Below are 21,766 nucleotides of genomic sequence, written 5' to 3' on the forward strand. Positions count from 1 at the left end.
TGGGCCTAAGACTACTTTTATTATAACAACATAGTCTTGTGAGTCTGAACGTGCTTTCCCTACTCCCTCTTTTCTGTTCAGATACTTTGGGGCGAGGAGGCACTGTCTCAGTTTGTTCTGTACCAGCCTGCTACCGGCCCTGCAGAAAAGGCAGGGACAACCCCTTTTTCAAGAAGGCAAGAGGCTGGAATTACGCCTGCCAAATTTATTACCACAAAAACAAACGGAACAAGACAAACCAAGAAACAGGAGCTTTAAGAAACATGAACTATCCAAGCGGTTGCCTTCAGCAAACCAGCCCTCCCACACATTCCCCTTATATAGAGTTCAGGGCATGGCTTCTCTGTGCCTCCTTCCGAGGAGCCCCATTGCCTTCCTCTGTTTACTCCTAATTGACTGCCTCCTGCGTCGGGCGTCCTTGAACAGGGCCAGCTGTGGGTCATCTTCATCCACACTGTCAGGCTCACACAGCTGGGTCTCCGTGGTGACCAAGTGGGAGGGGCCTGGCTGAGGGCTCTCATCAGCAAGATCTTCAACCCCCTCAGCAAGGTCTTCAACACCCCCCTCCTCCTCTGAGTCGTCCGACCCAACTGCCGAACCCACAGGCTGACCCTGAATCACAACACAGTTAACCCTCTAGTTAACACCTTAAAGCTACATGCAACCAGGAACCCTATAAATACAAAGAGTAGAACAATCCAGTGGATGTATTCTGGAGAAAGGGGCACTTTTGGAACAACCATGACCTGGATGACTGAGGATCTCCACAGACATTTGGCTATGCACTTTGGAATGAAAGTGATGCGGGAGTATGAATGGATTTCCAGAAAGCACTGTGGACTGCGGGAACCATTTGTGCTTCAGTTTGAGATGCGAACACCACGGATTTGTCCCTGGCAGCCTGCGCCTGTCTTCAACGGTGAAGGGACACAGGGCAGAAAACATCCTGCAGCCAAGAAGGCTCCAGACATATTTGCACCACTCAGGTGACCGTGAGGATACAAGTAGACTTACAAGTGGCCTCAACAACTTTCCAAAAGAATGCAAATGACCGTCTTCAAGGAATATAAATCCTTCCACTCCCCACCAACCAGTCAGAGCTAGAGAAGCTTCTTGGATGAGAAGCAAAACATCTTCAAAGAAAAACAAGAAAGTCCAGTTGCCTCTTGAAAAAGCACCTTTGGGATAGTCTGGAGAAAGAGAAGTTTCCTGATGATGGGCTCCAGCACAAGCCCAAAAGCTTGGAAGAATAAATCTTTGGTCCCAGTGATTGATTCAGATTGGATTCTGTATCAGTTAGGTTCATAAATCTATCTTTTGGTATGGGCTCAAACCACGTTTATCTGAGCATTGTCTTGCTAATGGATCTTCTCTGTCTGTCAAGGCCATTCTCTCTACATGCTCTGGCTCTTCCTCAATAACTCACTGGATATCTTCCTTCCTGGAATACTCTTTCTCCATATCATGTTAACCTGTCCTGCTTGCAAATGATTATTTGATTTCCTTAGCAAAATACTGAAGTGGATTGCTCTTTTCTTCTCCAGTGGTTTATATCTAGTGAGACCCTTCCTCTACGATTATCATGAGGGATCCTTCTAAGATTGAAGATCCCCAACAGAATAGCTTATAGCATCACAAGGATGCACAACCTCCTTTATAAGGCAACAAGTCATGAATACAGTCATTCACTAGATGGCAGCAAAGAGTTAAGAGCTTTCTTCATTTCTTTGTCACCATCTACTGATCGGTTAAATATTGGCAGCCTATTATAGTACCCCAAATAAAATATATTAACCCAACATTTCCAACCTTGAGCTACTGTGCATTCCAAAAGTGGCTGTTTGCATTCTGGCTATCGCTGAGATGGGTCTTGTGTATCCCTTTAAAACTGATTAATCCATTTTTGTGCTCATAATTAGATCTGAAAAAATAACATGCTGTCATTGTATATTTAACATCCTCTGTGCACTGGGCTCTTTAATAAGCAAAATTATTGTGGCATTTTAAGAACATGGAAAAATTGCTCTGCTGGAGCAGAGCAAATGTTTGTTTAGCACAGCAGCATACAGTAATGGCCAACAACGTGTCCCCGAGAATCATGCAGTCACTGATGTTCAGAAAAGGTGCTTGTTATATATCAACTGTTAAATGGGACATTTAACTGGTTTCTTCTCCCACACGTTTGTGAGGAGAAACGCGGCAGCCCGCTGACAGCTGTCAAACAGGCTGCCGCTTTCCTTCTGCGCAGGCACAGCTCACTGACAGCTGTCAAAGTTGCCAGGACTGCGCATGCGCAGTAGCAACTGAACTGTCAGCAGTTGCCAGCTGGTCGGAGGCGCAGCTCGTTGACAGCTCACGGCTGACAACAGCTAGCCGCGCCTGATTGGCTGCCGCCACGCGGCGGGAGAACGCCACTCGACGATTGGTTGTTGCGTACACAATTTCTTGTATAAATAACAGGGAATCCCAGCGGTGTTTTCGCCCGGTGCCATCCCTAATAAACCATTTGAACCCGTGCCTGCTGTCTCCTGGTGTTCCCTCACGCTAATTCAGTGCTTGACAAGAGAGGAGAGTGCTTTAGGAAGTATGCATCATACAAAGTGCTGGCCTACGAAAACTCTCTTCCTGAACCCACCTGAATTAAATGTTTAAAACTGGATTGTTTACTGTCAGTGCTTTTTTTGTAAAAGAAAAAGGTGCCAGAACTCACACATGTCATACAACCTGCCTTGCCTACCCTACAAGGTTCCATCCAAAAAAGGTGCCGGAACTCTGTTCTGGGGGTTCTATGACAAAAAAAGCCGTTTACTGTGCTGCACATGATATTGCTCACTCCAGAAGGAAATAGCCTGATGTTGTTGAAAGAAAAATCTTCATCAGAGTCCAGTCCAAGCCAGGAATAAACAAACATGCAGACTGCTTTAGAAAGAAGGTTGTAGTTCATTGAAGAGGAGAACCAGACAGAAATGTGGCTCTGGGGAAAAAAAACCTGACCACATGTAGTAGGGAGTGGGTTTTTATACCTTCTTGGGCTTTTGTTTCGAGATGTTCTGGTGGCATGAACTTTTACCTGAGTCCGAGTGTGCCTTTCTGGTATTCTGATCGTGGTGGGTTAATCCTATTACATCCCAAAGGTCATATCCTGCTTCCCTTGGGCTGTGGCTGATGACTGTTGGATTTTTTTGGTGTGAGGGATTGTTGATTCTAGGGATCTTTTTCTTTCTAATCCAAGCTTCCTGGCTCCAATCTTTCTGACAAGATTATCACATCTACATTTCTGCAGACCTGGTTTCTGTTTGGGGCAGAGAGACTTGCGGAGTGTGTGCGTGTTTCTGCCTTTAAGATGCTTTGGGGAAATATAATATTCTACCTTTTAATATTCCCAAAAATATTTCTTTCTCTTGGGAGGAGGGCTTACTTCCCACAATGTGTATGTATTTATGCATGTGTGGATTAACTCTACCCTACCCCCAGCCCAACACTAACTCTAGAAACATACTTTTAGCGAATAAACTGTGATATTCCCATTTAGCAATGTAAATAACTATGAACTTCAACCTGAAACATAGCCTAGTATCTTCTTTCCTTATAGAAATCCAATAGCATTTCCAACCCCCCTTACTTAGAGCTGACGTTTGATCACCCCCTATCAAGAAGATTCTGTTGCAGTCAAAAATGATTACATACCTAATGTGAAAATTCTTTCTTGGGTGAGATTTCCAAGATGGATGAAAATTTCAAATTTACTTTCTAAAATGGTTTAATTCTTCTCTGTGTTTAGGCTTCTTGCTTTTTCTTTTAACTGTCTATGGTTTTGTCCTCAAGTCATGTGCAAATTTCACTTGATTTTAAAAGTTGAATCTAGAACTCTATAAGCAAATCTATTCCAGCTTTCTTTAGAGGTCTCTAACCTGATTTGGTTCCTAGATCAGAAGCTCCATTATTATTTGGTATGGAGAACAACTATAAATTAACAAATATAACTTTCAGAGGATATTTAGAAGCAATATTCCCCAGTTTGGTATCACTTGCCATTTTGCCTCATGTTTAGCCTAGGACAGAGGTCACCAACCTTTTGGGCACCAGGGACCGGTTCTGTGGAGAGAGGTTTTTCCACAGACCAGACAGTGTGTGGTTTTGTGTGCTTCCTGCATCTCATGGGCGGGGCTTTGCTTGTTTGTGCGGACCGGTTGCTGGCATGCTGTGGCCCGGTACTGATACACGGACCAGGAGTTGGGCATCCCTGGCCTAGGAGATCAAGGATGACTGTTCCATCCTATTTTTTCCCCAACCATAACCGACCCCCACTCCCAGGTTGGGAGTCATCAAACTTTTTTTTTATTTTTATAAGTTTTGAAGCACATGTAGAATCTTACCTAAGATTTTTAGATCAGGAAAGGGGGGTGGATCTCATGCCTTAAAAAAAGGTCTCTTATCTCGCTACCTTCAGCAATCCAACTGTTATCTTTTACCATCAGGAGATTTACGAGTTTCATGAGCACAAGTAACCCTTGACTTGCCACCCCAGTTGAGGTCAAAATTTCGAATGCCAAGCAAGACACTTGTTAAGTGAATTTTGCTACATTTTACAACCTTTCTTGTCACAGTTGTTAAGTGAATCACTGCAGTTGTAAAGTTAGTAATATGGATGTTAAGTGAATCTGGCTTCCCCCATTGACTTTGCTTGTCAGTAGCTCACAAGAGGTTGTTCACTTTACCACTGTGGAAAGAAAGGTCATAAAATGGGGCAACACTCACTTAACATCTGTCTTGCTTAGCAATGGAAATGTTAGGTTTAACTGTGGTCGTAAGTCAAGGATTACCTGTACATGGACCGTAGAAAAGATTAATCCAGAATTTTCACCTGAGATGTGAACGACTAGGCTCAAACCCATCACTGCTCTAATCAAGCCCATCCACTTGGTTGTTGGTTGTCTTCTTCTGCTCTTTTCTTCCACTTTGTAGAATAGAACAGAACAGAACAGAACAGAACGGAACGGAACAAAACAGAACAGAACAGAACATAAAATGAATAGAATAGAATAGAATAGAATAGAATAGAATAGAATGGAATGGAATGGAATGGAATGGAATGGAATGGAATGGAATGGAATGGAATAGAATAGAATAGAATAGAATAGAATAGAATAGAATAGAATAGAATAGAATAGAATAGAATAGAATAGAATAGAATAGAATAGAATAGAATTACAGAATAGAATAGAATTACAGAATAGAATAGAATTACAGAATAGAATAGAATAGAATAGAATAGAATAGAATAGAATAGAATAGAATGGAATGGAATGGAATGGAATGGAATGGAATGGAATGGAATGGAATGGAATGGAATGGAATAGAATAGAATAGAATAGAATAGAATAGAATAGAATGGAATGGAATGGAATGGAATGGAATGGAATGGAATGGAATGGAATGGAATAGAATAGAATAGAATAGAATAGAATAGAATAGAATAGAATAGAATAGAATAGAATAGAATAGAATAGAAGAATAGAATAGAAGAATAGAATAGAATAGAATAGAATAGAATAGAATAGAATAGAATAGAATAGAATAGAATAGAATAGAATAGAATAGAATTACAGAATAGAATAGAATAGAATAGAATAGAATAATAGAATAGAATAGAATGGAATGGAATGGAATGGAATGGAATGGAATAGAATAGAATAGAATAGAATAGAATAGAATAGAATAGAATAGAATAGAATAGAATAGAATAGAATAGAATAGAATAGAATAGAATAGAAGAATAGAATAGAATAGAATAGAATAGAATAGAATGGAATGGAATGGAATGGAATGGAATGGAATGGAATGGAAAAGAGAAGAGAAGAGAAGAGAAGAGAAGAGAAGAGAAGAGAAGAGAAGAGAAGAGAAGAGAAGAGAAGAGAAGGGAAGGGAAGGGAAGGGAAGGGAAGGGAAGGGAAGGGAAGAGGAAGAGGAAGAGAAGAGAAGAGAAGAGAAGAGAAGAGAAGAGAAGAGAAGAGAAGAGAAGAGAAGAGAAAATAATAGAATAGAATAGAATAGAATAGAATAGAATAGAATAGAATAGAATAGAATAGAATAGAATAGAATAGAATAGAATAGAATGGAATGGAATGGAATGGAATGGAATGGAATGGAATGGAATGGAATGGAAAAGAGAATAGAATAGAATAGAATAGAATAGAATAGAATAGAATAGAATAGAATAGAATGGAATGGAATGGAATGGAATGGAATGGAATGGAATGGAATGGAATGGAATGGGAATGGAATGGAATGGAATGGAATGGAATGGAATGGAGAAGAGAAGAGAAGAGAAGAGAAGAGAAGAGAAGAGAAGAGAAGAGAAGAGAAAATAGAATAGAATAGAATAGAATAGAATAGAATAGAATAGAATAGAATAGAATAGAATAGAATAGAATAGAATAGAATAGAATAGAATAACAGAGTTGGAAGGGACCTTGGAGGTCTTCTAGTCCAACCCCCTCCTCAGGCAGGAAACCCTATAACATTTCTGACAAAAAGCTGTCCAGTCTCTTATTAAAAGCCTCCAGTGATGGAGCACCCACCCACTTCCGAAGGCCGTTTGTTCCACTGATTGATTGTTCTCACTGTCAGGAACTTAGTTCTAGGTTGCTTCTCTCCTTGATTAGTTTCCATCCGTTGCTTCTTGTTCTGCTTCAGGTGCTGTGGAGAATAGCTTGACTCCCTCTTTTTGGGGGCAACCCCTGAGAACATTATGGATTTCTCAAGGGAGTGGGGTCTCCATCTAACATGTGCAAAATATGATAGGTTGATAAATACATGCCAGTTGCCAAGTGTCTGAATTTTGATTGCATGACCATGGGGATGCTGCAATGGTCATAAGTGTGAAAGTCACTCTTTCTTAGTGCAGTTGTGACCTCGAATGGTCACTAAATGAACGGTTGTAAATTAAGGACTACCTGTATACGAAGAGCCAGGTACTAAAGTGTTTTTTCCCCCTTATCTGCTTCTAAAAGGTGAACTAAAGCACAGTCACCTATTGCTCCTCAGGCTCAAATCCAAAAATGTAAAAATAGCACAGCTTACCTCAGAGCTCCGTGAAGATAACTTTCATAAATGTGAAAAAGCCACTATTTACCAAGATACAATATGAATGGATTACGATATCTTTAATCACTGGTTGTAGTGAAGCGAATTTTCCCAGAAAATTACATAGGTAGCCAGAAGCAATCCATTCAGGTCTAAATTGGAACATCTTGAGACTTCCATATATTTTTTTTCTTGGAAAGGATTTCAGAAAGCATGCAGCGAGAATTATCATCCAGATAATGGAATTTATATTCTTAATACATATTTGGAAAGGTTAAAGACTACATTAAGTCACAAATTCCTTTGGAGTATATTCTGCCGTTTTTACCGTTCCCCTGTCTTGACAGCTAATGTGCTACAGCAGGGGTGTCAAACTCAATTTCATTGAGGGCCGCATCAGCATTGTGGTTGCCCTCAGGGGGCCGGGTGGGTGTGGCCTGGGTGGGCGTGGCCTACTGGGTGGGTGTGGCTAGAGTGCGTATGGCCTACTGGGTGGGCATCGTTCGCATCAAGGGTGCCTATGGGGGCCTGGGCAGGAGTGGGACAGATCTGAGGGTCTCTGGCAGAAGGAGGGTCTCTGGGCCAGGGCCAAGGCAGTGGGGGCCATTCCCTCACTGTTTCCAGGATGGCTTCGCGGGCCGCATGAAACCACTTCGCGGGCCGGATCTGGGCCCCGGGCCTTGTGTTTGACATGTCTGTGCTACAGCTTTGAGCCATTTTTTTTTAAAAAAATCGAGGTATAACATGATTATTAAACTTTTAATCCTCTTTGCACCCATGGATGTTCATGCACATTTATTATTATTATTGGAGGGAGGCTGTCATAGTTATTTGGGATTTTATTTACTTGGGTTCTTTTTAATATCACATTTATTATTAATAACTCGAGGTGGTGAACGTCCGTCCTCTTCCTTCCTTCCTTCCTTCCTTCTGATTTTCCCCACAACAATGCTGTGCAGTGAGATGGGTTGAGAGAGCCCAAAGCCAGCTTTCATGGCTAAAGCAGGACTAGAACTCCTGGTAATTGGCCCAAAGTCACCCAGCTGGTTTTAATACTTAAGGTGGGACTAGAACTCACAATCTGTTGGTGACTGACCCAAAGTCATCCATCCAGCTTTCATGGCTATGGTAGGACTAGAACTCAGTCTTCTGGTGATTGATCCAAAGTCACCCAGCTTGTTTTGATGCTTAAAATGGGACTAGAACTCACAGTCTGCTGGTTTCTCATTTAGTGCATTCCAAGGTGAGCTGTCTCATGAAGAACTGTCCACATTTCACCATTCATTTGGAAGATGGGGTGTTGTTGTTTTTTGAATCTCACGTGAATGTAGCAGCTGTCTACTATTCATTAAAGCAGCCTGACTCTCTTTAGGCTTCTGTGTGCCTCTGCAAAGCGCCACTGTTTTAAGCATCTCATTAATTTTCATGAGGAATCCTTCATTCTTGTTTTAAATATTGCCCCTTCACTGCTTGCTATTTGTTTTCACGTCTAGTAAAGAACATTTTCTGGGACTACATAATGGGAAATAAAATTGAGAAGGAAGGACAGGATCAAAAGATTGAAATATCCTTGGAAGATCAGAGTTATTTAAGCCTATTTAAAAAAAAAGCATTTGTTCCTATCAGTGCTAGCTATAAAACCCAACTCAGTGACATTGAATTAATTAACTGTGGAAATGCAGGGCTGGCAAATCATATAAGGAATAACACATTGTAGACGTATGAAAATTAAAATACTATGTTGATGCTTTCCTAGTAAGACAGTTAATTAAAACTACCAGGAACTGAAGACATACTCAGTTAATATTAACTGAACTATTACTTAATCCATTCTAATCCCCCATGAAGTTAAGAAACATATAGGCATTGTCATAAATGTATATTTAAAACTGTCTTTAGAAGATTGGAAAAATTAGGAATAATCATTGGGTGCTAATCTGTCTTCTCCCATTGCTTCATCATCCTCTTTTAAAGGGAAATAATGTTCAATGTTCAGACAGACAGAAGAGGATTTTGAAGGATTCTGATCATGAAAGCCCTGTTCATGGGGAATACATTTTGCAAAATTAATAATCCCACGTTCCAGCTACAGTAGGCTGCAAATAAGGAAGTTTCTATCACTCACTTAAGTCAGTGTTTCCTATCGTGGTGAATATCTGTAGCTCTGGTATAGGATGAGGGCAGAGATTCATTGTCCAAGCTTGTGGGTTGATTTCTGAATGTCTTGTTACCAGGCTAGGTAACATCTTCAGCAGAATTTAGCGGGTGTCAGTGTTACAAGCAGGCATATACATAGAATGAAGGCTACTGCTAAGCTTGTAAGCCGCCCTGAGTCTTCGGAGAAGGGCGGGATATAAATGTAATAAAAATAAATAAAATATAAGTGTGGTCAGTGGGTCTTGTGATGGGGAGATCATGTAAGTGAGAGTCTTCTGAGGGGTCTTGTGAGGGGTCAGATGTGGGTCATGTCAAGTGAGGGTCTTGTGATGGGTCTTGTGATGGGGAGGTCATGTCAGGTTAAGGTTAAGTGGGAGATGAAGTGTTGGTTGGGAGGAGTTGCATGGGTTGGTTGAGGGGTCAGTGCTGTCGCTGGTTGTCTGTGCGATTAATTTGAATTCTGAAGGGTTTGTAGACTGGTAAGCCAGTGTTTCTCAAACTTGACCACTTTAGGATGTAGGGGCTTCCAACTCTACAAACCAAGAATATCCCCAATATTTGATAATGAAATTTGCCCTTGGTTAACAAGCTGTGCTTCCTCAGGTCACGTAAATTGAAACTATGTAAGGCACTGAATAAGTTGCTAATTTGTTATTACAAAACATTACAAAACATAAACACATCTTTACCTAGATTAGAAGCATTTGGTGGGGACAATTGCATTGGCTGCAAACGCACACAAAAGTAAAACGCTTTGAAGAAATCTAGAATTAAAGATAATTTTGTTTCAATTTGGTGACCATTTGTTAATATATTAACATTTCTCCTAAAAAACACTATCCAATTCAGTACAAATTCTGGGCAAAAATATTCTTTTTAAGACTAGATAAGTGCATAAATGCTACCTTTCCCCTACTCATTTGCCTTTGGTTTAATTCTTTCTTTACCTTTCTTTCTAACTGTCTTTTTACTTTTTGTGCTGATATCTAAATAGTTCAATAAAAAGCGACATAAAAAGAATTATAGTATCTTCAGTGCTACAGCCTAGGATTTTCCCATCTAATTCTAAGTGTATTCAATTTCTTTCAATACCAAGATAGATTTGGTTTTTATTTTGTAAATAAGCTGTACTATAAAATGTTTATTGGGTATTTGGTTGGACAATGGTGTCATGCATATTCAACCAAAGAGCTTTGACAAACGGAATAAAAACAAACACATTAAAATACATGAGCTTTTTGAAGTTGTGAAAGAATGAATGTTCTTGCCTCTCCATCACATACCTAAATGGAAGCAGCTGTTAAAGATAATACTCAGTCAAAAACCAAAAGCACAAAAAGGAATATTCCATGTAATAAGAAGAAATTACTGTGAGGCCTGAAAAATCATACTATCCTTTTTGGTTAGTCTGCTTACATTTGTCTGGAAAAATGGGAACGAGTAAAGTATCAGTACCAAAAGAAGAGAATATTTGTAGCTCAGGGTTGAACTGTGGCGTCCTTGGCGCTCTCTGAGCCTGGTGGTTTTCTTGCAGTGAAATGCCACAGTCCCAAATCCTTAATTTCTACCCACACCCACACCAAACAGCACCAGTTCGATTGGAGCAACACCAAAATCGTCAGCCACACTACCACCTGCAACGCTTGTAAGTTCATGGCAGCCTGGCATTCCACAAACAATTCCATCCACAGACACATTGACCTACAACCAGCCTACAAACCCCTCAGAATTCAAATCAACTGCACAGCCAGCCAGAGACGGCACCGACCCTCAACCAACCCACAGAAGCCCCCCTTACCACCAGCAGTTCACTTCCCAATAACCCTGCCTGAGGTAACTTCCCCATCACAAGACTCACGGATGATTCAAACTAGACCCATCAGAAGACCCTCATTTGACACATCTGCACCTGAAGCCCTTATAAACAGAAGAACACTGACACTGACATTCCCTAAACTCCGCTGAAGATGTTACCTAGTATTCTGACTCTGACTGTTGTTTAATGAAGTATCCCCTTGCAGAGACCCCTGTGCCTGGCCTGTATAAGCAGATACTATCACTGTTAACAGCCTTTGCCAGATAGCAGAACTCATGAAATTACCTTTTAATCATCCAGAAGGACCTTTATTTGCATGCAGAGATTACAGCAGACAAGGTGTGGTAGATGATGAAATGGACGGTATTTCAAGGTCAAAAGACAGTAATGATCCTGCCTGGTGTAGAGTAACCGCATGAAATGATGGAAGTGACAGAACGGAGTTTAAGGAGGAGGAAGTACGTCACAAATGGGAGGGGTTGGCTGAACAAATTAGCATAATGTTGTAGTTCCCCAAATTAACATAATATTGTAGTTCCCCAAACAACCACATGGTGGCAGCACAATATGCACTGCATAGTACTTTATGGCTGATGTAACAGCACACCTAGCCTGGTAACTAAATGTTTAGAAACCAACCCACAAGCTCAGAGAACAAACCTTCACCCTCATTTCTTGCAAACGTTTTGTTACCTACAGTAACTAGGTAACATCTTCAATGCTAGAAGGGATGGAGTTTGCTCTCTGTTTATATACAGTGACTTGCCCTGTCAGTTGCCCTGTCAACTCTCACCTATTCAGCACTGAATTGGCATTAGATAAGAATTAATGGAATTCAAGAGTGGCTGACTACTTGTGGCAATGTAACAACTCCAGGCTGATTCCTCTCTTGACTCCACCCCAAGGGTCTGCCTCTCCTCCTCCTACTTCTCCTCCTCCTCCATTTATAAGGAAATGCAATGTATAACTATTGCTTTGTTACCCTAAAATGTAACATGGTGACTGACAGATCAGAGAAGTGCTCCTAGACCCAATCACAATGAAATTGCAAAAGAAATATGAATCAAGCATTAAGGAATGAGAAACAAAATATAGTCTCTCCATTGTCTTTTGTCAGAGCATAACTCCAACTTTTTAAATAAGACTCTCTTCTTCCGTCACTACATACTTACACAAAGACTGACAAGAGACGATTAGGGCTTATTTGTATCTTATATTGAAAACTGGAAAGGTTTTTCTTTAGTTACAGTTGGTATAATGATAATCCACATAGGTTGGGCTGGTAATTCTGCTAGCTTTTAAGATAATATGGTGTGAAATTACCCTGCATGAAGCCGTCCATACTTCTTGACATATACTTTGTCCTTCACTGAATAAGAGATAGCACAGAACAAGTCTACGGAGAGAAACCCTACTTTTAGGAGTATAACTTTATTAAGAAGCTGTCTTGAGGCTGGTGTTTGCATTAATAAAAATAAAGATAAGAAGAATGCAGTTATAGAAAACCCTGTGACTATGTAGACCAAAAAGGCAACAGTGTGTTTTCCTCCATTATACTGAGACAGCAGATCAAGTAAGCTCTTGAAGTGGACAGATCAAAGTCAGAAGAAAAAGAAGAAATGAATGAGGAGAGGAGAACAAAGGGATGAGAGTCCTGACAATATCAATCTAACCAATGGGAGGCGTGTTATGTAGACAACTGCAAAACAATCCTTTTAGACCTTGCAAAATCCCTCTGCAATTTTCTAAACGTCCATTTCCTCCAGTTTTCTAGTGCTCAGTAGTGCATGCCAAGTCAAATGTCAAGACTTTTTTTCCCATCTGGCTCATAACCTTGAATTAGAGGCATCTTCGGTGTACAATCTTCAAGGATAAAGGCAGCCGCTGAATATCAGTGTTGTCACCAGTTCATCTGCTTTATCCCAAATTCTTGTCTGCCTGTTTTATGATAGATTGCTTGGAGCTAACGTGGCAGGTATCCTGCATACATTGATTAACTGATTAACGAAAAGTTCATTTTTCTTTTGCTTGGTTGGATGGCCTATAGTATACTTTTCATGTACTACTTAGCACTAGAAAACTTTCTGGCTGACTACTACTAATATGAATATACCCGAGATTCGTATTTTTAAAGTAATTAGGGACAATATATCTATAACAATCTATATCTATATCTATATCTATATCATCTATATATCTGTATATCTATATCTGAAGGGACGCGGTGGCTCAGTGGGTTAGGACGCTGACCTTGTCGATCAGAAGGTCGGCAGTTTGGCGGGTCGAATCCCGAGTGCCGCGTAACAGAGTGAGCGCCTGTTACTCATCCCAGCTTCTGCCAACCTAGCAGTTCGAAAGCAAGTAAAAATGCAAGTAGAAAAATAGGGACCACTCCAGTGGGAAGGTAACAGCGTTCCGTGCGCCTTTGGCATCTAGTCATGCCGGCCACATGACCACGGAGACGTCCTCGGACAAGCGCTGGCTCTTCGGCTTTGAAACGGAGATGAGCACCGGCCCCTAGAGTCGGAAACGACTAGCACACATGTGCGGGGGAACCTTTACCTTTACCTTACATATCTATATCTATGTAGATATAGATAGATCTATGTAGATATAGATAGATAGACAGATATAGAGATAGAGATATAAAGATCTATATCTATAGATAGATAGATAGATAGATAGATAGATAGATAGATAGATAGATAGATAGATGATAGATAGATAGATAGATAGATAGATAGATAGATAGATAGATAGATAGATAGATAGATATAAAGTTCTATATCTATATATCTATATCTATATCCATTCATATGTATTTGCATTCTAGGAAATTTTCATCCTTGGTTTCATGCATTTCTGTAGAAATGTAATGATCTCTTACATATAATGCAAGTCTTTTATTAGGCCTGTTTCTTCTGAACAGTTTGTATCCTTCTGTCAGTATGTCATGAGTTTCATCCCATCAAGTTTCAGTAATTGCCACTATATCACAATTATCCTCATGTACTAGTACTTCAAGTTCACCATGTTTGTTCCCCAAAGGTTGTTTTGGGTTCACCCAACTATTCTCTTAGCATGTTGGGTTAATTTGGCCAGAATACCTAGCTATCATATCAATTATTTAGGGACCTTGTATTATATAAACTAATGGATCTAAGTATGTGGTCCCAAGGAGTCATAAATGACTTCACAGCACATATTCAATGAATTATGTAAACACAGCAGTTGTGCTTTTTTAACTGGTTTTATAGGGAGTGTAGCCAACTTTTATGAATGCAATAGATTCTTATAAAGCTACTAATCTAAGCATAAAAAGGACCTTGTATTGTTAAAAATTAGCTTTTTAAAAAAGAGATGATAACTCCAAGTAAGCAATGGAGAAATTAAGCCACCAACTTTTCTTCAAATTCACTTATTCATAAATCCTTACTTAAAAAATGAAACCCAAACAGAATCCTTAACCATTCAGTTTGTCTCAGTTTGCCCAGGTTTTTTAAAGTGAAAATTTCACAAATGCCTTTCAAAAACACCAACTGTGAGAGGGACCTTGGAGTCCTAGTGGACGATCACTTGATTATGAGCCAGCAGTGTGCAGCAGCAGCCAAAAAAGCTAACACAATCCTGGGTTGTATAAACAGAGGCATAGAATCAAGATCACGCTAAGTATTAGTACCGCTTTATAAAACCCTAGTAAGACCACACCTGGAATACTGCAACCAATTTTGGTCACTATACTACAAAAAAAGATGTTGAGACCTTGGAAAAAGTTCAGAGAAGAGCAACTAAAATGATCAAAGGCCTGGAGACTAAAATATATGAAGAACGGCTGCAGGATTTGGGTTTGGCTAGTCTAAAGAAAGGAAGAAATAGGGGTGGTATGATAACTGTATTCCAGTATTTGAGGGGCTGCCACAAGGAAGAGGGCATCAAATTATTCCCCAGAGCACCAGAGGGCAGAACAAGAAACAATAGTTGGAAACTGATCAAGGAGTGAAGCAACCTGGAATTAAGGAGAAACTTCCTAATAGTGAGGACAATTAACCAGTGGAAAGGTTTGCCTCCAGAAATCATGGGCGCTCCTTTACTGGAGATTTTTAAGAAGAGGCTAGACAGTCACTTGTCTGAAATGGTATAGGTTCTCCTGCTTGAGCAGGGGGGCTGGACTAGAAGACCTCCAAGGTCCCTTCCAGCTCTATTCCTGTCAGAATCCATTTATATCACATTTCATAAATGTATAGGTAGAACAATGTGCTTATTCTGGGGATTCTGCCATCTCTCCGAAGGGGGGGGGCAGAGGATAGACTTTAGGCGATCTTCAAACAACAGGGAACATTTGAACTGGGGGAGGGAGGGGGAGAGACAGATCTGGATTGCATCTTCATTTACAACTAAAAAGAAAAGCAATAACCATAAAACCAAGGAGAGTTCCCTTTCCCATGGAAGGACCTGACACCTAAGCAAATGATGAGAGCCTGACCAAATGGATGAGGGGAGGGGCTGAAATGGGAATGCTTTATATAGGATTGAAATGTAACTTTGTTAGATTCCGTCTTGTATTGCCACAATCGATTCCATCCTAGTAAACATTTTCCTTTTGGACTAAACTTGCATGCAAGAGTTCTTATTTCCTAAGATGTGGATTGAGGTGGGTCCTGACAATTCCATTCTATTTTATTCTAAATTCCCAGCCTAGTTTCAACTGAAAGAAATCAGAACAGTATTTTCTAGTTTCTCTATTCACAATTTAAGCGATGAAGAAAAATACATCAAAGCAATAAAGTAGGATTCTAGAACATCTTGAGCTCAAAAAATAACACTGGTATTAAACATTAAAAACTACAATAATTATAAAAGTAAAGGGGATAAGAGGATAAGGCAAAAAAAAATCAGATAGGAGAATATATTTTTTTTAAAAAAAACCTTGGTAAACTAAGTGCTGTAACCTGGATATCACAAAAACCTTTCTATTAGTTTTGAAATAGCTTGCAGAAATTATGAATATGTATGAAAGGAAAGTAGTGTTTCAAAACTCCTTGATCCAAACATAAGAAGACTACTTTCATGGCAAAGGAACATATACTGTCAATATCAAGAGCTACATGTCCTGAAAAATGAACTCAGACTGACTTGCCTTCTCCAGAGAGCAGCAGTACCATTAATAATAAGGAAATAAATTTCCTAATTGTGTGTATACACAGCTCCAACTCAATCAGAGATCTAAGTGTTTCTGAAAGCACAATTGAGTAATCCTTTGAAGTACTTGTTGATGTCAAAACATACGTAATTTGATTCACCTTAAACTGACAGTTGTTTAATGAAGGAGGAGAAATAAATGACAACTACCTACTTTATTTGCTAAGGCGCTTTTTATCATATTTCTCAGTCAACAGACTACTTTGGGCCAAACAACGTTTTCCTTTCCTTTCAAATGAAGCACCCAGAAGGCCTTTTAAAATCAGCCTGACTCGAGTTAAGGAGCTAAGTTTGTCCCTGTGTCCCTATTTGTAGATTTAAAGCTGCCTAAAGTTGTTATTAGTCACGGAAGAGAAACACGCAACAACCCAGGATTCTCCCACCTCCGTTCAGTTGAAAAGTTCATGGACATTTATGCACAGTTTTATAAGGACCATAATGACTGGAAACGGGAAGCCCATATCCCTTGGAAGCTGTACACGGGTGGGCTAAGTAAAAAAAAAAACTGCCTAAATATCCCTATGGTGTCTTCTCAATTGTTTTTTGATATTTTTTCCACTCCCACCAAATTTCCTTCCCTATAATGTTTTCAGGAGTCTTTGCAAAGATAATTCTGAGAATGTTTCACGACTTGCTGATAGGGGAGGCGCTTGTGAGAAAATCAGTTCAGGAGTAAGAAATCCAGATTGGCAGTAGATGGAACTATATGAAGAATCAGAAAGAGTTCTCAGCAGCTTCTTCAACTGGATTGAGGATTCTTCTTTGGGAATGTTTTAATGGCTGCCTGCCAGTTGTAATAGTAGTAAACTTTCTTCTTCTTCTTCTTCTTCTTCTTCTTCTTCTTCTTCTTCTTCTTCTTCTTCTTCTTCTTCTTCTTCTTCTTCTTCTTCTTCTTCTTCTTCTTCCTCTTCCTCTTCCTCTCCTCCTCCTCCTCCTCCTCCTCCAGATCACATTGAATATGGAACAACAGAGAGTAATATTTGCCATTCTCTTCCTTTGAAAGATTATAGTTTGAGTGCTATGATAGGTTTCCTTACAGGGGTGCTTATAGTTAATGGGAAAGATAGCTTTGAGTGATTTTTTATGACTAGTTCTTATGATGTTCAAGTTACAACAGAGTTGCCTGCCAGAGTAATATATTTTTTTTACTGTCAGGCTAAATCACTGAGCAGAGGGTAAAAATAAAATGTTGGTTCCTTCAATATACAGTGTTGCTTTGGCTTGATAGTTACTTCTAGGTTGAGTTTATGGTATCACTTAATATCCTGTAACAGTGTGAATTGTTTTCTGGATAACTTTTAGTTGTCCAGAACAAACTATTTCTGTTTACATAAGTCAGGGAAATCTAACCAATTTAGTTTGTTTTGGTGAATATTTATGATTAGTGGTAAACCTTGATTCATGTTATATGAGGATTACTCGTCATAGTAATATTTAATGTAAGAAATTTCTATTGACAATAGATTAAAGGTTAGGGTTTGTAATGGTATGTGGGTAGGATGCTGAGAAACAGAGAGGAAGAGCTGCAGATTAGGCAATGGCCAGAAAAGAGGCAACTATAGATCCACAAAAGGAGTGTGTCAAATACCTCAGAATCCACCCTAATTTCTCGGGCTGTAAAGCGGGGCCAGGGATGTACTTTCAGAGTTGCAAGATTTTGATCATGTAACCTTATAGCAGGGTCAGGCAACCTCGGCTCTTTTATGACTCATGGACTTCAACTCCCAGAATTCCTGAGCCAGCCAAGCTGGCTCAGGAATTCTGGGAGTTGAAGTCCATGAGTCATAAAAGAGCCGAGGTTGCATACCCCTGCCTTAGAGCTACCACTCCTGAGTACGCTTTTTGTCTATGGACTACTTTGAAGGGCTGACATCAATCCTGCAAGTATATAAATCTGTGAAAAATCTATGCAAATCCTTGTCCTCTATTGTAGGGATGCCTTATCCTTTTTTTGACAAAGCACAAATGGACCCCCATCTCCTTCCTTCTTACTTTTTCTTTTGTTTTACACAACTCATTTCCATTAACGATGCTTAGACTTAAGTCAAGTCATTGTTTCTTACAGTCAAAGATCAGAGACCAGAGCAAGTTAAAAACTCTGAAGGAATACCTAGTTAAAAATTCTAGAATAACATTCCCACACAATGCCTACTCCGAATGGCATGGCAAATTACAAATACCCATTTACCAGAGACCAGTTACTATTTCACAGAACCTTTACCTTTTCTTTGTGTAGCTAAACATACTTCTACAAAAAACGCTGCGCAACAGCTACCCCCGCCCCCCATGATTTATTTCCAAGAATGCCTTTGGAGTTTATGTAGGACAGGTGTCTTCAAACTTGGCCCTTTGGTGACTTGTGGACTTCAACTCCCAGAATTCCTCAGAGTGCCTGGCTGAGGAATTCTGGGAGTTGAAGTCCACAAGTCATAAAAGGGCCAGGTTTGAAGACCCCTGATGTAGGGCATTGAGATATTGTTGAAAATATGGGCCAGTTTAGCATTGCTGTTCGGTGTGCTCTTCAACTTTGTAATAGGCTATTTTTTTTTAATTTTAAAAATGGAGTGCTTTCAGTCGTACAGAGGGAGTGAACAAGGAAAGAATGACAAAACAGGTACAAGATCAAAAGAAGGGAGAATAAGTTAAGAGGAAGATCTAAAAAAAAGGTAGATGGACAAATCTGATAAGCTCTTCCACGAAAAGGCCATGAGACGTTTCAAGAACACAGGCAATGTATGCAGCTATGAATGAATGTAAGAGAAACACACAAAGTTATAAAAAATACAATTAAAAGGGTAATGGCATTCTTACATTTGTGTTATTGTAGGGATTGCTGGCTTTGGAAACAGGCTGGATGAGAAACTTTATGATGACACCTTGGGAGAAGACAGGAATCAGTTTTCCATGATTTCAGTGCCTGAGGGAGATTGGGGAAAAGTCTCTTGATATTGTACAGTAGCAACTGTGTGAAGTTTTCATAGGAAAAAAGCTAAGATCTTTGTGGGACTGTTTGACACATATTTTGACAGGGTTTTCCATACCAGAACTGCTTTGTGCTACAAAGTCAGAACGCCAAATCAAAATAGAGACTGAACATGCACAACCTAATGAAGAGAAGGCAGTAATTATGCCCTGTCAGGCTACAGACAATCAACTAATTATTTTTGATTCTTCTTAGCCAGATTAGCTGGCAGCAGTTTAATGAAGGTTGCCAAGGTAGAGTTTAGGTTATCTATAAAAAAACAACAACAGCTTTCTTCTTAAATTAGTAGAAGCCAATCAACACCTGGAAAACTGCCAGTAATGGTAGCTAAGATTGTAGGACTAGAAGAAGATAAGGATATTAAGATGTCTCACTCAACTTGATGCCAGGATTTGGAATCCAGGCCAGAAGAAAAGAAAAGAAAAGAAAAGAAAAGAAAAGAAAAGAAAAGAAAAGAAAAGAAAAGAAAAGAAAAGAAAAGAAAAGAAAAGAAAAGAAAAGAAAAGAAAAGAAAAAAACCACAGGAAATATTTCTCATTTATAAGAAAAGGCAGTGGAAGAACTATGGAAACACATGAATTCTTTAAAAGGTAACTGTGGGACACCTATTATGTAAACGAGAACAGGATTTCAGTTCATATAGTCATGTGAATCACTTTTCCTAAAACTACTTGCAGGGCATGTCAAGTTCCAGACCAACTTAGTTTGAAGAGATGCACTCAGAAACAGAAGTCTGTGAACTTTGGACACACCCAAGAAGAAGGCATCAAATAAAACTTGACAGTGACACCCCAGAGCCTGGCTTGAAACTGATTATATTTATGCTGTCACCATAGCACCATATATATATTTTCTATTTCTATGTTCAGGGATCTATCATTTCCCCTCAATTCAGACTGGCCAGGGATTTAACTCTTTCTCATCCTTCATTTGCCTAAATAAGGGATTTGAAAGAAAACAGGCTTCCCTTAAAAGAAGATATTTACAGAACAATTTGACAAACCCAGTTTTATCACTTGTCACCATGGGACTGGTCATGCTTTATACTATGCTTCCTCCCACATCTTTAATCAGGGGTCCCTCACTGCTAAATGTTTTTTTAAAGAATATATAGTTTTATGTATTTTAATTACAAGTTTTGAATCCAACGGGCAAAGTTATTTTTCATAGCCACCCAATTAATTCTTGGCACTCTCTTTTGTTCCTGGGATAACCCATTAGTTGTAATTTTATTTTTAAAAAACCACCGTGCTTGGAATTGCCTATATTCTTAGATGCTACTTTACTGATTCTTAGGTTCTTGGTTAGGATTTTAATTATTAGGTATTCACCAGCCTTAGACTGTGAATTTAACTGTACATTGCCCACATGTAATAATAATAATGTAGTAAAGCAATAAAGACTTGGCTCATAACACATCAAATTTAACAGTGGTCTAAAAAAAGAAAGTATGAATAATTGGTGTAGCAATACCAGGAAAGAGTAGAATGGAAAAACTGGAGAAGGTCACATAGCATCAAGATCTGAAAATTGAAGTTGAAAAATTATGGCATAGGGAGTGCAGTAGCTCTCATGGATAGGATGTTGGGCTGATGACTGGCAGACTTATGTTTGAGACCCAGCATGCTATGTGGTGCGGTGAGTCCCATTACTCGCTCCAGCTCCTACTAACCCAGCAGTTCGAAAGAGAGTGTCCATGAATAGATGAATGGGTACCACTTTGGTGGGCTCATTAACGGTGATATGAAAGAAGCCCCTAACTGGGCATCCCCTGGGTAACAGTTGTGTCATCTTTCATCACAGAAGCACTCTTGTGCTTCTGGCATGGAAGTCTACTATGGCATAAAACAGCCACGATGGTCCCACTGTTTATCAGCACACTGGGTGCATACCATAAAATCTTGGACATCACTTAGGCAATCTGCACATTGACATAATTTCCAATTACAAAGACCTTACTGGTTCAATCCGTACATATTTCTATACCAATACACCTATGACATCCCAGGTTCTCAGAAAAACATGATGCAATGAAGGTCAACACCAATTAAAGAACTCACAAGTGTGATTTCACCTCTTCATGTATATAATAATTGTTGTGTAGTGAGTTCTTTGGAGGCAGTAAGCAAGACGAGAGGTTGCAAACAGGAACATTGCTTTATTGAGGCAAACAGGAACAGAACTGAAACAGAGGCTTCTGCACAGCTACTTATACAGTTGGCCACTAGGCAGCAGCCAATAGGTTTAAAGCAGCCCATTCCTGCCCCAAATCAACCAATGATCGTCTTGGAGACAGCAAGTCTGGCTAGTCAGTGACCATTACACAGACACACCAATTGAGCAACCTTAAGCAGCATTCAAACAGACACCTGAAACAGTTCAAGTAAAATCCCAATACATTACAACAACAAAGTGCATTTCTTCTACCAGTTTTCATACAATCTGACAAGTGCAACTTTGCTTCCTTTTTCTGGAATAGAATAGAGCTGGAAGAGACTTTGGAGGTCTTCTAGTCCAGCCCCCAG

The sequence above is a fragment of the Vipera ursinii genome (genome assembly GCF_947247035.1).
Source record: "Vipera ursinii genome assembly, chromosome: 5".
Taxonomy (NCBI): Eukaryota; Metazoa; Chordata; class Lepidosauria; order Squamata; family Viperidae; genus Vipera; species Vipera ursinii.